Here is a 15096-nt window from a genome sequence, read left to right on the forward strand (position 1 = left end):
TCAGCCTTCAGGATGCTGCACAAATCTGTAACTTCCCCTCTGGAGCGAGTCCCTGTGGCCACAGCAGAGAAGTCTCTGTGTTTTCCTTCTTCTTGGCATTCACCCATTTCTGCGGACCTAGGCCTGAGGACCCGTCCGTGACAGTTTAGAGCCCCCGACTCACAGGAACTTCTCGGCGATTGAGACAGGAGTGTGTGGTCCTTGGAGTTCAGAGTCCGGCTAGAGAGGTGGCAAGGAAACCTTCGTGTGTTAGGTGGCACAAGGGTTCTGCACGACACGTGTTCACACCCACAAACGTGAGTTAACTGCCTATGGTATGCCAAGCACAAGAAGAAAGTCCTGTGCCAAAGAGGGCCAGCTCTGCAGGCACCACACGTAGGAGCCCAAGAAACACCTAGAAGAAAACCTAGGCGACGATCTCTGTGGCTTTGGGTCAGGCAGTGCTTTCCTAAATTAGAAGCTAGGCACAGTGGTGTGCTTTGTACTTCTAGCATTCCAGGAGCTGTGGCAGGAGGATGGTGAGTTTGAGGCCAGTGTGGGCAAGAGAGGTAGACCCTGTTTCAGAAAAGAAAAAGAGGGAATAGGGAAGACGGTGTGCTGGCTGGTTCTGTGTCAGCTTGACACAAGCCAGAGTCATCAGAGAGGAGGGAGCCTCAGTTGAGGAAAGGCCTCCATGAGATCCAGAGGTAAGGCATTTTCTCAATTAGTGATCAATGGGGGAGAGCCCAGCCCATGGCAGGTGGTCCATCCCTGGGCTGGTGGTCCTGAACAAGTCAGGGGGAGCAAGCCGGTAAGCAGCACCCCTCCATGGCCTCTGCATCAGCTCCTGCCTCCAGATTCCTGCCCTGCTTGAGTTCCTGTCCTGACTTCCTTCCACTGACGAACAGCAATGTGGAAGTGTAAGCCAAACAAACTCTTTTCCACCCAACTTGCCTTTTGGTTGTGGTGTTTTGTTGTAGCAATAGAAACCCTAACTAAGACAGGTGGACTTGATTTTGTGTGTGTCAAAAATTCCTGTGCAGAGAAATGAAGACAAGACAGCCAGAGAATGAGAGAAAATATTTGAGACTCACTTATTGAGGATTAATATCCAGAACATGTAGAGAGTTCTGTCAATAGCATAGCCTCCTCCAAAATAGAAGAACCCAATTAGGAAAATGGGCAAAAGGACTTGAATAGACACTTTTCACTGAAGACATGGTGACTGGTGGCCAGTAAACAAATGAAAAAACAAAAACACACAGGTAAACCATTAGGAAAACACAAGTCAAAACCACAGTAAGGGCTGGGGAGATGGCTCCGACGGTAGGAACCACAGTACCTGTGCCACGTGTGGGCATGCATCCAGCCCCAGCACGGGTTGGAGCAGAGACAGAGGACGGATGGCGTTTGCTGGCCAGCCAGCTCAGCTGTAAGAGATCCTGTCTTGGGAATAAAGTGTAAAGTGAAAGAGGAGGACACACAGTGTCCTGCTCCTGGACAGACGTCGACAAACACGGGAATATACCACATACACACAGGACAACCGGTGAGCTCCCACCTCTCTGATGGCTACTAATGAAAAGACAAGACGAAACACTGTGGAGGCGGGTGTGCAGAAATGGGAGCCCCGTTTAATGGGAGCCCCATGCGTCATTCGTTGGATGTAAAATGGAGCAGTGTGGGAGACGGAGGATTCCTCAAGAAAGTCAGGGTAGAATTATGAAATGGGGCAGTAATCCCACACCTGGGTTTATCCCCTATAGCGATGGAAGCAAGGCACCAAAGAGACACTTCTAAATAACGTCCACAGCAGCGTCTCACCAGAGGACAGCAAGAACCCTGCGCCTATCAACAGAGGAATGGACAGAGAGATGTGCTCATGTGTATAGTAAAATGTTAGTCAGGACGGGTGCCGTTCCGACATTTGCTCTATGCCATATCAGGCAAATACTGCATTGCTCGAGTTATTGTATGCTCTAGAGACAGAAAATGGGGTGAAGTTACCAGGGCCTGGGAGAGTAGTAGAGAATAAGGATGTATCTAATGGGTACAGAAACTTGTGGATGAAGAGAAAGTTCTGGAAATAGACGGTGGTGATGGCTACGGAACCGTGTAAATGTACACCTAAACACAGAAGAGTAAGTTCAATCTGATGCGTATTTTCTCACACATGTGTTGCAACTCTGTGTCCTCCCAGCTGCCTGCTGACTCAGCAGGGTGACAGGCAGGCCTGGAGAGGCTGGAAGTAGGGACAGGAAACTCATGACATCTCCCAGCCCCCCCCCCCCCCCCCGCCCATCCACCACGTGACTGCACTGGCTACCTGTGGGCTGAGCAAGAGTCCAGGCCTGGACAGGGATCTGAGGTGCTCCCAAGACGCCCAGGCAGCAATTAGCCCCACGGAGGAAGCAAAAGAGATGCCTTCACAGGGAAGGTGGCAAAGGACCCAAGTAGTACAGACAGAGCTCTGCTCCCCAGGGGCCCCAGGCCTCCAGTACCATCTGAGCGACAAAGTTGGCTGTCCTGACACTTTGAGAAAAGGCAGCCTGGCCAGGCTGTGGTGGCGCACGCCTTTAATCCCAGCACTCGGGAAGCCAGAGTCAGGTGGATCTCTGTGAGTTTGAGGCCAGCCTGGTCTACAGAGCAAGATCCAGGACAGGCACCAAAACTACACAGGGAGACTCTATCTCGAAAGAAAAAAAGAAAAAGAACGAAAGAAAAAGAAAAGAAAAGTCAGCCTGTTGAATACAGTACATTTGGGGTCGGATTAGCCCTAGGGCCTAGATCCACATACATGGTGCCGGGGGCCAGTTCCCCTGCAGCCAGAACAGCAGCAAGCTATGTCTTTGCTGTCCCCAGCTCCCTGTCTCCTAGAACTGAGGTCCTAGAGATGGTAATGAGGACTTTTGTTGAGGAATGGTGGGATTTAAACATCCAAATCCCAGAATGCAGTGTGTGAGAGACCATATGGCAATGGTGTCTCATTTCGCCCAGTCCCAGTACGACAGGGGGCCAGTCCCACTGGAGTCCAGCATATTGACTCAGCCTGTTCCACCCCAAATGCCCAGTGGTCTGTTTTGTTTTGTTTTTTTTTAATAAAAAGAGGATGGGCAGCCCCAGAAAGGAAGAGTTCTGTCCCTGCGTGAAAGCCCTGGTATAGATGGGGAGGTGCCATGGGCTTGGATTGGGGTGGTCAACCTAGTTAGGCACCCAGCAGTCCCTGGGGATAAATTCCGGTCCTGGGAGAAAGGGAGGAAGAGAGCCTGTGGCCCTGAAAGAAATCCTCCTGTGGACATGACTTTTGACCAGCACTGTCCTCAGAGAGAAGTGTCTGAGTCCCCAATCAGGGCATACTGAAGAAAGGGCTTGAATGCCCACACTGGAGTTGGCACGTGCCGTGCCAGAGCCATTAGTGCCCTGGCATACTTTGAAACCCTGTGTTGACTGCACGTGAAATCGAGTAAGTGTCCCGGACATCTAGGGAAGACAGGCTGAGACTCCCTGACCGCTGACCTCAGAAGCCCAGGCCAGCAGGCAGAGAAAGGACAGGAGCAGGGAGGGCCACCATGGTGGCTTTCCTCAATGTAAGATTCAGTTTCTATTTCCTGCACCCCAGGGCTTCCCCCAACTTCCCTATCATCTGGAGAGAGGGATACAGATGTGGCCAGCTGGAGGACACCCAGAAAGAGAAGTAAGAGTGCAGTGGGCAATTCTAGGGGTAGATTCTCTTCAAGATAGAGGAGAGGCCCAAGCATAAGCCCAACATCAATTTTTTTTTTTTTTTTTTGAGACAGGGACTCATGTATCTCAGGCTGCCTATGTAGCTAAGGATGACCTTGAACTTCTGATCTTCCTGCCTCTCCCTCTCAAATGCTGGGGTTAGAGATGCCATCCTCATCCCTGGTTTATATGGTCAGGAGACTGAACCGAGAGCTTCATGCATACCAGGCAAGGACTCTGCCAGTGCATCACATACCTAGTCACCACCCCTCTTGTTGATAACTTTTCCAGCTCTGTCTTTGAATTTGTAACCAGGCTGGCCTTCAGTCCATGAGCCTCCTGCCTCAGCCCACCAAGTAGCTGGGATTACAAACCTACGCCACCGGGCCCGGCAGCTACCCACTGACTGTGACTGAAGTAGTAGAAAGTCCACAGCTCATCCCACAACCTAGTTTTGCCCAGTTCTGACTGAAGAACCCACAGCAGGTAAAATAGCGATGTGAATAAAGCTGAGTGGGGTGCTCTAGAGAGAGAAAATTAGGGGTGGGATGGGCGTGGTCCAGCCAGATGGTAGGCTGGGATCTGGATTGGAATTTAGGGTGGGAATAGGTACAGGTGAGGGAAGATGGGGCCTGGGTAGGAATGAGGTGGGTGGTATTGGGATGATGTGTTGAGATTGTGGGAGGAAGGCATGTAGTAATCGGTTGGAGCTGCCATTAGAGCGAGGTGAGCCTGGGAGGGAATAGCTGCTGTGGAGTACGAGGTGAGCCTGAGATGGGAATAACTGCTGTGGAGTACGAGGTGAGCCTGGGAGGGAATAGCTGCTGTGGAGTACGAGGTGAGCCTGGGATGGGAATAGCTGCTGTGGAGTACGAGGTGAGCCTGGGAGGGAATAGCTGCTGTGGAGTATGAGGTGAGCCTGGGAGGGAATAGCTGCTGTGGAGTACGAGGTGAGCCTGGGATGGGAATAGCTGCTGTGGAGTGGGGAGTAGGGTGATGACTGGGGCAAGGCGGGGGTGGGGGAGTGGGGGTGGATGGCGAGGACCTAGCATGAGGGAATAGCTTAGAGTTCATGTTTAGGGTTTGCAAGTGTTTGGAAGGTCCGAGAGTCACATCCACATGCATACCCCACCCCAGAAAGTCCCAGCCCCACTTGGCTCCCCACTCCCTGATCTGGCTCCTCTGCAGCCCGGAGATGGAAGTTTCATGGAGGAAATGGCTGCTGGGCTGGCTGAACTGCCTGCCAGAGAAGGGAACAGGAAGGAAGGCCAAAGAGCCCCCAGTGCAGCTGGCTCGCTGCTTCTGCTTCCCAGGAGAGGAGGATCCTGTCCTGGGGACTGTTTCCTCTTTACTGAACCCTCAACCCTCTCTCTGTCCGGCTGGGAGTGTGCTCAGAGGGCAGCTGAAGGCCTTGCACAATCTCAGGCCAGGAAAGGCCTAGCCGTGGGACAGCCCCGACTGGGCCAAGGACCTGAGGACTTGAGCAGCTGAAGTGGGACCCAGGGCCACAGTGAAGCGTTCTCCCGGGCAAATGGGAAGAGAGGCTGGTGTTCTCCTCCGGCAAGGCCAAACCTGTCTCTCTGAGCTACCTAGCCTTTGGGGAGAGTCCCTGGGAGCCAGCTCTCCAGTACTTTACAGACCATGTTCATCCACCCCATGACAGGTGAAGAGTGTTCTCCAGCCTTTAATTTCGGTCTTGGTTTTGTGACTTTTTTTGTCCAACAGATGTGAATGGACATGACATGAGCAAGGTCTTGAAATGTTCTTCTGTGGTGGCCTTCCCACATGTGTCTTGCGAAGATGGGCTACAGGTATCACGTTGGCCCAAGTAGAAGAGACACAGAGGTAGATGAACCAGTGGTCTGGAATGAAGTCGAGCTGCGTGAGCCTGCACCAGCCAGACCTGAGCCCCCATGATACCCTGTGGGGTCACTGTAGGTGCCACACCCGAGTTTCCCTGCAGCTCTGGGGGTTTATTGGTGGTTGGCAATGGGAATTTAGCGCTTGCTTATTCAGCTCCTTGACAAACTGAGGCCTCAGAAGCACCACATGCTTGCTCTTAGCACAAGGAGTTCAGGACTGGCTTACCTGGCTCAGTCAGGCAACTCATCCTTTCATCCTTTCCTGGGGTCTATGGAAACCTCTGTAAGTAAGTCTCCTGCAAGTGAACTGACCCACCCTGTGAGGCGAGGCCCGTTGGTCTCATTTTAGACAGAAGAATCAAGCTATGGTAATATTTTGGGATTTTCCTAGAGAATTTTCTTTTGGATTAAAAAAAAAGGTGGTGAGGGGGGAGAGGACTGAAACAGAAGAATCAGATGGGAAAGGGGAGGGGATGAGGAGAGAGAGAGCAGGATTGAGGGGTTTTTGAGGTGGTAGGGAAATTTAGTGCAGTGGAAACTTCCTAAAATATATGAAGGTGACCCTAATGAAGTCTCCAAATAATGGAGGAGACAGAGTCCCAACTCATCTCTTGTCATCAAACAAAACTTCCAGTACCAGGACTGGGTTACATCCAATTGAGTTGTTGGCCAAAGGGTCCAATGGAAATCCCCAAATAGCCCCGGCTGTTGCCAGGACAGTAGGTTGCTCTCCACAAGACCCCACTGCTGAGAACAACACCCACACAACTCATTGAACATGGAAAGGCTGAGCTGGTGTCTACATGGAACCTTCACCCCTACACTCTAGTGTCTTTGGTACAGGAAGGTACTCTACAGGCTACCAAAGGAGAAACATATACACCAACCCAGTCACAAAACCTCTGATCTACAATCTGTCCTGCCTGCAAAATATGCTAGGGCAATGGTGGCACAAAGCTATGGGAGTAACCAACCAATGCTTGATTTGACTTAAGCCTCACTCTATGAGATGGAACCCATACACAACAGTGTTGGGTAATCAAGAACCAGAAACTAGATATCCCAGAGACCAAGGGTAAAACCAAATACTACTAGTCATATATATATATATATATATATATATATATATATATATATATATCAATAAAATGACTCCTAATGATATTCTGCTATACTCATAGATCAGTGCTCAGCCATTATCAGAGAAACTTCCTCCTGCCACAGGTGAAACAAATACAGAGACTAACAAGACGAGAGAGAGAGAGAGAGAGAGAGAGAGAGAGAGAGAGAGAGAGAGAGAGACTGTGGAACACTCAGCTCTAAATGGGATGTCTCCATCAAATCCCTCCCCTCAGAGCTCAGGAGAACCCCCAGAAGAGGAGGTGGAGAGAGAGTAAGAGCCAGAGGGAATGGAGGAAACCAGGAGGACAAGGGCCTCTGAATCAGCTGAGCAAGGACCATATGAACTCCCAGACTGAAGCAGCAAGTGCAGGGCCTCCTCCGTCTGCACCAGGTCCTCTGAGTGTGTATTATGGCTTTCAGTTTAGTATTTTTATGGGACTCTTGAGTGTGTGAACAAGCTGGTCTCTCATTCTTGTACCCTTTCTTAGGTTCTTTTCCTTCTGTTGGGTTGCCTGGTCCAGCCTCAATGTGATGGTTTTTGTTTTTTATATTTTATTTTGCTATATTTTGTTGTCATCTCTTAGAAGCCTGTTCTTTTCTAATGAGAGACAGGAAGGGAGTGCATCTAGATGAGAGGGGAGGTGGGGAGGACCTTGGAGGAACAGAGGGAGGGGAAACTATATTGTATGAGAAAAGAATCTATTTTCAATAAAAGGGGAAAAGTTAGTTACAAAAATCCAACCTCCAAATAGCAGTAGTATAAATAAAACAGAATGTGTCTCCCTTTCTCTCAAGTTAACAATGGCATGCAGTTAATTTTTGTGTGTGAATGGGTTGAAATAGGGACTTATTATACAGTCCAGGTTGGCCTCGAACTTGTGATCTTTTTGCCGCAGCTTCCAAATGCTGGCATTACAGCTGTGTGCTACCATGTCCATCTGGCAACTCGATCATAGTGAAACCGGACCCTGCTGTGTCCAGTCAGCTGTCTTCAACGGATGCTTCTACTCATGGTCCAAGGTAACTGCTGGCGCTCCAACCGTTAAGCAAGACAGAGTAAAGGTCAATGCAACTCATGCCCAGCTTTGGAACATTTTCTTAAATTGCATACTTCGTGCTTTTTTATGTCAAACTAGCTAGAAGTTAGTCATGAGGTCTTATGTAATTATTCTAATAGAAAATGTGCCCCGGGGTAAATCTTGGAGATTCACTCCTGAACCCATTCAGTTCCCCTACCCAGATTAAGGGCTCCAAGCAGTTTGCCAGAGTTTGTGCAGAGCCTCCAGCCTCCTCCAGAGGGTGCCAGAGCCCTCTGCTTCCTCCCCCTTCAGATTCCTGGTGTTTTTTAGCTTCAGAGGTGTGGGGCTCTTTGTTGGTTAGATTTTTTGAAGGCTGCGCGCTGGTGTGGCAGCTGAGCTCTCACATCTGGATTCAAAGCAGGAGACGGAGAGAACTAACTGGAAAACGCAAGAGTCTTTTGGAACCTCAAAACCTGCCCCCAATAGCGCGCCTCCTCCAGCAAGGCCACACCTCCTAATCCTCTCCAAACGGCCCCCAACTGGAGACCAAATATTCAAATACCAGAGATTTATGGGGAACATGTCATTCAAAGCAACCCAATGACATACAATCGGGAGTAGAGAAAATCAGACCCAAACAGACCTATAAAGAAAGCTACCATGGGGTGGGAAGAGCGCCTCGGGATGCTCTTCTGGCAGTCAGCCCTGACCATTTTGCATAAAGATGAGCTGGTCACCAGACCAATACTAGACAGTGAAGGAGGAAGAGTAGAGAGAGAAGGATTCTGGAGTGAAAGATGAGCTGGGTGTAGAAGTGTACGCCTGTAACTCCAGCACTCAGAGGTTGGAGGCAGGAGGATTGGGAGTTCAAACAAGCAAGCATGATAGTTTGTGCCTAGTTGAGATTTTAAGACCAGCTGAGGGGTGGGGGTGGGGGGGGCAGAGAGAGAGAGAGAGAGAGAGAGAGAGAGAGAGAGAGAGAGAGAACCTGGCGTGGCCCTGGCAGCGTTTTGAGCACGGTACATGGAGGACATGGACCTCTGAACCAGCTTGCAGTATCATCTCTGCTCACAGGAAGCTGAATCACACGATGGTAAAGAAACCAGAGTTGGAGGTTTGTGCAGCAGCTGGGTGGGGATGGAATGTGGACACAGGCAGCCATTTCCTGAGCCCAGCTCTGAACTACCCAGCTACACTGCCTGCTAAAAAAACAAAAACAAAAAAACAAAAAAAAACCCTGTAAACAAAAGGTGAACAAGCTGATGCAAACAGATAATACGAATTACAAAAAGGAGTTTGTGAAAAGGGGAAGTTTGAATGTTACTATATTCACAAAACAGGAAAGCAGCTATGAAAGAGAGAGCAAACACAAGCCGTGGAGATTTTAAATAGAATAGCTAAAATAAAAGGAAATTAAATAGAAATAAATATGAAATTCTGTGGTTAGGGTTTCCAAAATTAATCCACTCTTCCTTTTTCTAATTTTATTATTAGCGTGCACGGGTGTGTGTGTGTGTGTGTGTGTGTGTGTGTGTGTGTGTGTGTGTATGCCCATGAGTTCAGAGGACATCTTTGTGGTGTCAGTTCACTCTTTCCTTCTTTAAGGGGTCACCCTCTCACGCAGCAAGTACCTCACCAAATGAGCCTCCTCACTAGCCCTTCATTCTCCTCTTTTGGTATGAGTGTGGGGGCAGGAAGCCTTGATTTCAACCAAAGCCAGATGTGCCACTAAATAAATCCAATTCCTGTGTTCCCTAGTGGATGGGTACAATCAGCCTGGGTCACTAGGAGAAGCCCGGATGAAGAGAGGACTAAGAGCAGAAGAGAGACACCGTGACCCTGGGTCCTTAAATATATCACTTGGTTCCTGGCTCAAGCCTTACCTAAAGCTAAAAGCTACAAGGTCTCCAATTTAGTTGTCCAATTACCTTTGTCCCCGTTGTCTCCGTGGGCCCTCAGATGAGCCTCCATAGAAGTGAGATGCCAGGACTTGGTTGCAATCTCATCTCTAAGGAGAAACTTGCAACAGATGGAAATCACATAATTGCCTTGGGAGAGCAGTTCATCAAAGAAAGGAGCCAGGAGGGGTGGACCGGGAGAGCCGTTCAGTGGTAGAGTGTCTGCTTAACAGCCGCAGACCCTGGTTACATCCCAGACCCCAAAGAAAAGAAAGAAAAAGGTGGGAGGGAGTGGAAAGAAGGGTGGGAAAGAATGGAGGCCCAGGAGGAAGGAAGGAATGCTGGGTAAACCCAGCAGCAGCTACCTATCTCCTTTCACACACACACACACACACACACACACACACACACACACACACACACACACAGGACCCAGGCTTGGACATGTGTACATGGCAAACAGGCTTCCTGGTGACACATGAGATGATGGCTGCTTTTTATCTCAGGAAGAAATAAAAAAGACAATTAGAAAACTAGAAACAAGGCCAGGCATGGTGGCACACGCCTTTAATGCCAGCACTTGGGAGGCAGAGGCAGGTGGATCTCTGTGAGGTTGAGGCCAGCCTGGTCTACATAGCAAGTTCCAGGACAGCTAGGATCTCATAGAGACACCCTGTCTCGATAGAAAAAGAAAAGAAGAAAGAAAGAGAGAGAGAGAGAGAGAGAGAGAGAGAGAGAGAGAGAGAGAGAACTAGAATCTACAGCCATGCCCACTGCTCTCTCCGAAGTTAATAAAAAAAAACATTTTCTTTCTACTCTAGTCGAAGAACGAATTCTTTCCCGACCCACCAATCCCTTTGCCACACCGACGGCATAGTAGGAGAATTTCACCTCCCTTCTTCTCTCCAGCTAGAGACTCTGGACAGTTGCATGATGTGTGCTTGGAGTCATCAGAAAGCCTCTGACTGGGGTGCCCCTTGTGGGGCCACAAGATCTCCCTGATCAGCTCTCTCTAGCCATAGTGCTGCCTGAGCGATGAGGGATCCACTCTTGGGACTTTCTGTCTGCCCCAGGTCTGGCCCAGCAACTCGCTGGTGAAATCTAAAGGATCCTTGTTTTTACAGACGACTCTGCTTCCCCCAGGGGTGACAGACCAGCATCTTCAGCTCAAATGAAAGAGGAAGCTTTATTTTTGTTCTTGTGTGTGGGGGGGTGTTGTTTTTTATTAGTTTATTTATTTATTGAGACAGGATTTCTCTTTGTAGTGCTGACTGTCTTGTAGCTGGCTTTGAACTCACAAAGATCTTCCTGCCTCTGGCTCCTGAGTGCTGGGATTAAAGGCGTGCGCCGCCATGCCTGGCCTCTTTCTCTGCTTAGCCCCTGTTCCCAGTGTTCAGGGATTTCTTTCTCCCTTCTCTTCCAGCCAGCCCTCGTGAGACTGGCACATTCCTCTGAGGGGCTCCCTGCAACATCACACGGGATTCAACAATTCGCCCCCCAGATGATGCTTCAACAAGGCTCTGACGCCCATCAGAAGCCCTGCCCCAGCCCCTGACCAGGCAGCACAGAACGTCTCCCAAGGCCACCCCTAACTGCTCTCTTTCCGTGGCACCTCCACAGAGCTCCACAGAGCAGACAATAGGTGAAGCCAGCACATCCCCCATCAGCTTGAAGAAGCCACTGAAGACTTCCAACCATCTTCCCAAGATTGGATTCTTTGCCCTGTCACGGGGAATGTGGAGGGAAGGCCATGACCACAAATGCAGTGGATCTCTGTGAGTTCAAGACCAACCAGAGCTATATAATGAAACCCTGTCTAAAAATAATCAAACAAAAAAGAAATAAAGAGAAAAAGGCTTTCCCAAACAAACAAACAAGCAAACACACAAACAAACAAACATTCCAGCCCCTACTCCACTCAAGCTGCAAACAGGAGAACATGAAATGGTACTGCGGACCAAAATTAGCCACTGTCGATACTGAAGAGCTTCCATCCAGGACCAGTGCCAACCTCATCTGCATACAGTAGGGCCCACCCTTGGGTCAGCCACAGCCCATCCCCTCATATCTGGGATTGCTGGCTCTTGACTGAGCCAGAAAGAATAATGTCCAGGTCCAGAGCTATCTTACTCCTCTGGTCTCGGCCACCACCTTCACTCAAGTGCACATACTTAGATACACACACTTTAAAATAATGAGAATAATTTTGTCAAAAATATACAACAAGTCTTTTTTTAAAACATAGGTTTTTTTTTAAACCTTCCAGAATATCTACATCCTGAAGAGGAAGGAAGCTCCACTTTTATTTCATCCCATTTTGTACCAGCCAAACTTTTCTACCTGTATGTTGTATGTAATATCATGATCACTACACCCATCCAATGGGCTCTCTTTGTGGGCTGATGTGCAGGGCTGGCGCTCAGCATCATTCTCACACCTTCTAATATTTCTTCTTGAACTGCAGAGGCTGAAAAGTGAGAGAGAGAGAGAGAGACAGACAGACAGACAAAGACAGAGAAACTGAAAAGTCAAGCTGCAGTCTGGAAGAATATATTTACAAAATACTATCTGATAGAGAACTATTACTCAAAATAGACAAAGAACTCTTAAACTTAACAATAATAAATAGAAAAAGAAATCCCATAAAAATGGGCTAGAGATGTGGCCAGAAACCTCACCAGGAAACTCAAGAGGCAGGTAAGCAGAGATACTCAGGGATCTGAACATGAGGCTGTGTGCCTGTAATCCCAACACTCCAGAGAATGAAGCAGGAGGATTACGACAAGTTCAAGACCAGCTCTGCATCAAAAAAAAAAAAAAAAAAAAAAAAAAAAAAAAAAAAAAAAAAACCCAAAGCAAAACAAAACAAACAAAACAAAATAAAAACCAAAAACAAACAAACAAGCAAACCAAGAGGAAAAGATGGCTCAGCAATAAGAGCATGTACTGCTCTGCAGAGGACCTGAGTTTGGTTCCCAGCACCCACATCAGGCGGCACACAACTGCCTGTAACTCCAGCTCGGGGGGTTTGACACCTTCTTCTGGACTCTGTGGGCGCCTGATCTCACCTGCACGTAACCATACACAGTCACACATGCGCACACATGCACTCAGGTAATTGTTTTTTTTTTTGTTTTTGTTTTTGTTTTTTTTTTTGGTTTTTCGAGACAGGGTTTCTCTGTGTAGCTTTGCGCCTTTCCTGGAACTCACTTGGTAGTCCAGGCTGGCCTCGAACTCACAGAGATCCGCCTGGCTCTGCCTCCCGAGTGCTGGGATTAAAGGTGTGCGCCACCACCGCCCGGCCAGGTAATTGTTTTAAAGAATCTAAAAATAAAGATAAATGGAAGAGCAGAAGAAGAAAGGGAGAAAGAGGAAAAGGAGAAGGAAGAGAAGGAGGGGGAGACAATTGACATCCTATGTCATTTCGAGAATTGTTCATTTTAATGGGGAAACACTAAACCTCAACTAGAATGCCGGGGTCTAGAGTGGGGAATGCACTTTAGTGAATATACCAATATTGGTGCATTAATTTTAACAAATGTGATTCCATCAATAAGGCATTACTAATAGGAAGAACTGTGTGGGCTGGGGTGGTATAAAGGAACTCCTCTAGCTGGCCAGCAATTTTAAAAATTTAAAGCTGTTTTGAAAATAAAGTATTTCTATCCAGGTGTGGTGGTGCACACCTTTAATCTCAGCATTGGGGAGGCAGAGGCAGGCAGATCTCTATGGGTTTGAGGCCAGGTCTACAGAGAGAGTTCCAGGACAGGTGGAGCTACATGGTAAGATCTGTCTCAAAATGACTAAAAAAAAATCAAAGAATTACTAAAGTTTCTGTTAAGGAAGCGATCTACAGTAGAAGATGAAAGCAGCGGGGCCTCGGGGGCAGCCAGGCGGGAGGCTCAGGCCTTGCTATAGGGCCAGGTGGCTGCTGCAGGGTCGTGTTCCTTGAGCCAAACCCTCACAGAGCCCTAATGTAACACCAGCTCAGGACTCTATAGTGAGACCCTGTGTCGTCAGTGGCAGATTCTCTGTGGCTTAGGCTGGTGAGGATGCTTACAAGTTGTATCACAGTTACTGTGATCATCACCCAAGGGGACCAGAATCGGAGGCATTATGACAAAAAGATGACAAGGATCCATTCTAGCTCCCCCAAAGCAATTTCAAAGAATTTTAAGTGTTTTCCCGAAAGATAAGAATGAATTCCTCTCCTTACAGCAGCCCGATGATTGTGCTGTGATGGTGCTCTTGTTTATCCAGACACAGCCCTTGATGTGCGGGACAGTGAGTGCCCAGTTCATGAGGTGCCAGGTATCCAACCCACAGCTTTGTGCATGCTAGGCAAGCGCTCAACCATCTGAGCCGGCCCAGTAAGCCCTTCTTCTCAGAAGAGGGGAGGTGTCAACACTGAGGCACAAGGCTGGATATTCATCCAGAAACGGCAAGTCTGGTTAATGTTTCCACAGAGAGCTTCAGGACAGTGAGCGAGTGTCAGTCCGCTTATGAAGCGTGTGGTTCTCCCCTGTGGCACCGGGACCCACCCAAGCACTGTGCTGGAAATAGACACACACATGCCTGGGAGAGGAGCCAGGGAGCAGAGCCCAAGAATCACTCAGCAGTCTCTTGAGCAAGCCAGGCAGAGAGTAATCCTAGCACTTGGGAGTCTAAAGCAGGATTCCCACGAGTTTGAGGCCAACCCGGTTTACAAAGCAACTTCTAGTCTACCTATAGCTAAATAAGTAAACACCCTTGGAGTAGCCAGATGCCCACACCCTTGGAATAGCCAGGTGCCCACACCTGTCTGCCCTGCAGCTCTGATGGCTGGGCAGGACCGAGGATGATGTTCTAATCTGGGACAACCCGAGGGCCTTTTTACAGGTGAGTCGCGTGTAGGAACTCGGGACACAGCTCGGGCAGGTTGCACCCACTCCCCCACCTCCCACTGCTCTCCCAAAGGCCCACACAGACGCAGGTCCTCTGATCTGCCAGATGCCCTCGGGTCTGACTTCCCTCCATAGACTCAGACCTTTTGGTAATAGTCTGGGTCCCTTGGGACAGGGCTGTCCCCTGTGAGGTGAAGAGGCCCCTTAGAGTCATCCTGGGGTCTGCTGGAGGTCGAATGTCCCCTTTATTGATCTGTATTGCTTTAGGCTTCAGAAGTTGTAACACTGAACAGCCGCTTTATTGCAGAGACAGTGAGCAGATAAATGAGGGAAGATGGGACCAAAGATGCACACAGAGAAAACAAAGGAACAAGGAGAGACTGTGGCTAACAGTCAGTGCTTTGCAGACAAACTGGGGGAGGGGATACAGGTGTCCAAAAGAGCATAACCATTACTGCAGTGTGTGAAGACCCAAGATGTCTCCATAAGGTGCCAGCTGACATAGCTCAGTGGTTCAGTACTCAACTAGCATGTGCAACACTCTGTGAGTTCAATCCCCAGCACCACAAAAACCAACCGAGTGCCACCTGAGCAGAGACCAGAAGGAAGC

The 15096-nt window shown here is 48.9% G+C and overlaps 1 long non-coding RNA gene across 2 annotated transcripts; it reads left to right on the forward strand.

Moving 5' to 3' along the window:
- The first annotated feature begins 5425 nt into the window (after window positions 1–5425).
- On the forward strand, window positions 5426–12334 carry LOC128101810 (uncharacterized). Of its 2 annotated transcripts, none has more exons than XR_008215194.1 (4): window positions 5426–5513; window positions 6920–7086; window positions 7583–7706; window positions 11027–12334. It is a non-coding gene; the product is annotated as an uncharacterized LOC128101810 (long non-coding RNA). The 2 variants fall into 2 exon arrangements; XR_008215193.1 differs by having other exon boundaries at window positions 6920–7077.
- Window positions 12335–15096: the final 2762 nt, after the last annotated feature.

This window comes from Peromyscus californicus, unplaced genomic scaffold (assembly GCF_007827085.1).
Source record: "Peromyscus californicus insignis strain IS unplaced genomic scaffold, ASM782708v3 Scaffold_7__1_contigs__length_154581171, whole genome shotgun sequence".
In the NCBI taxonomy this organism is placed as follows: domain Eukaryota; kingdom Metazoa; phylum Chordata; class Mammalia; order Rodentia; family Cricetidae; genus Peromyscus; species Peromyscus californicus.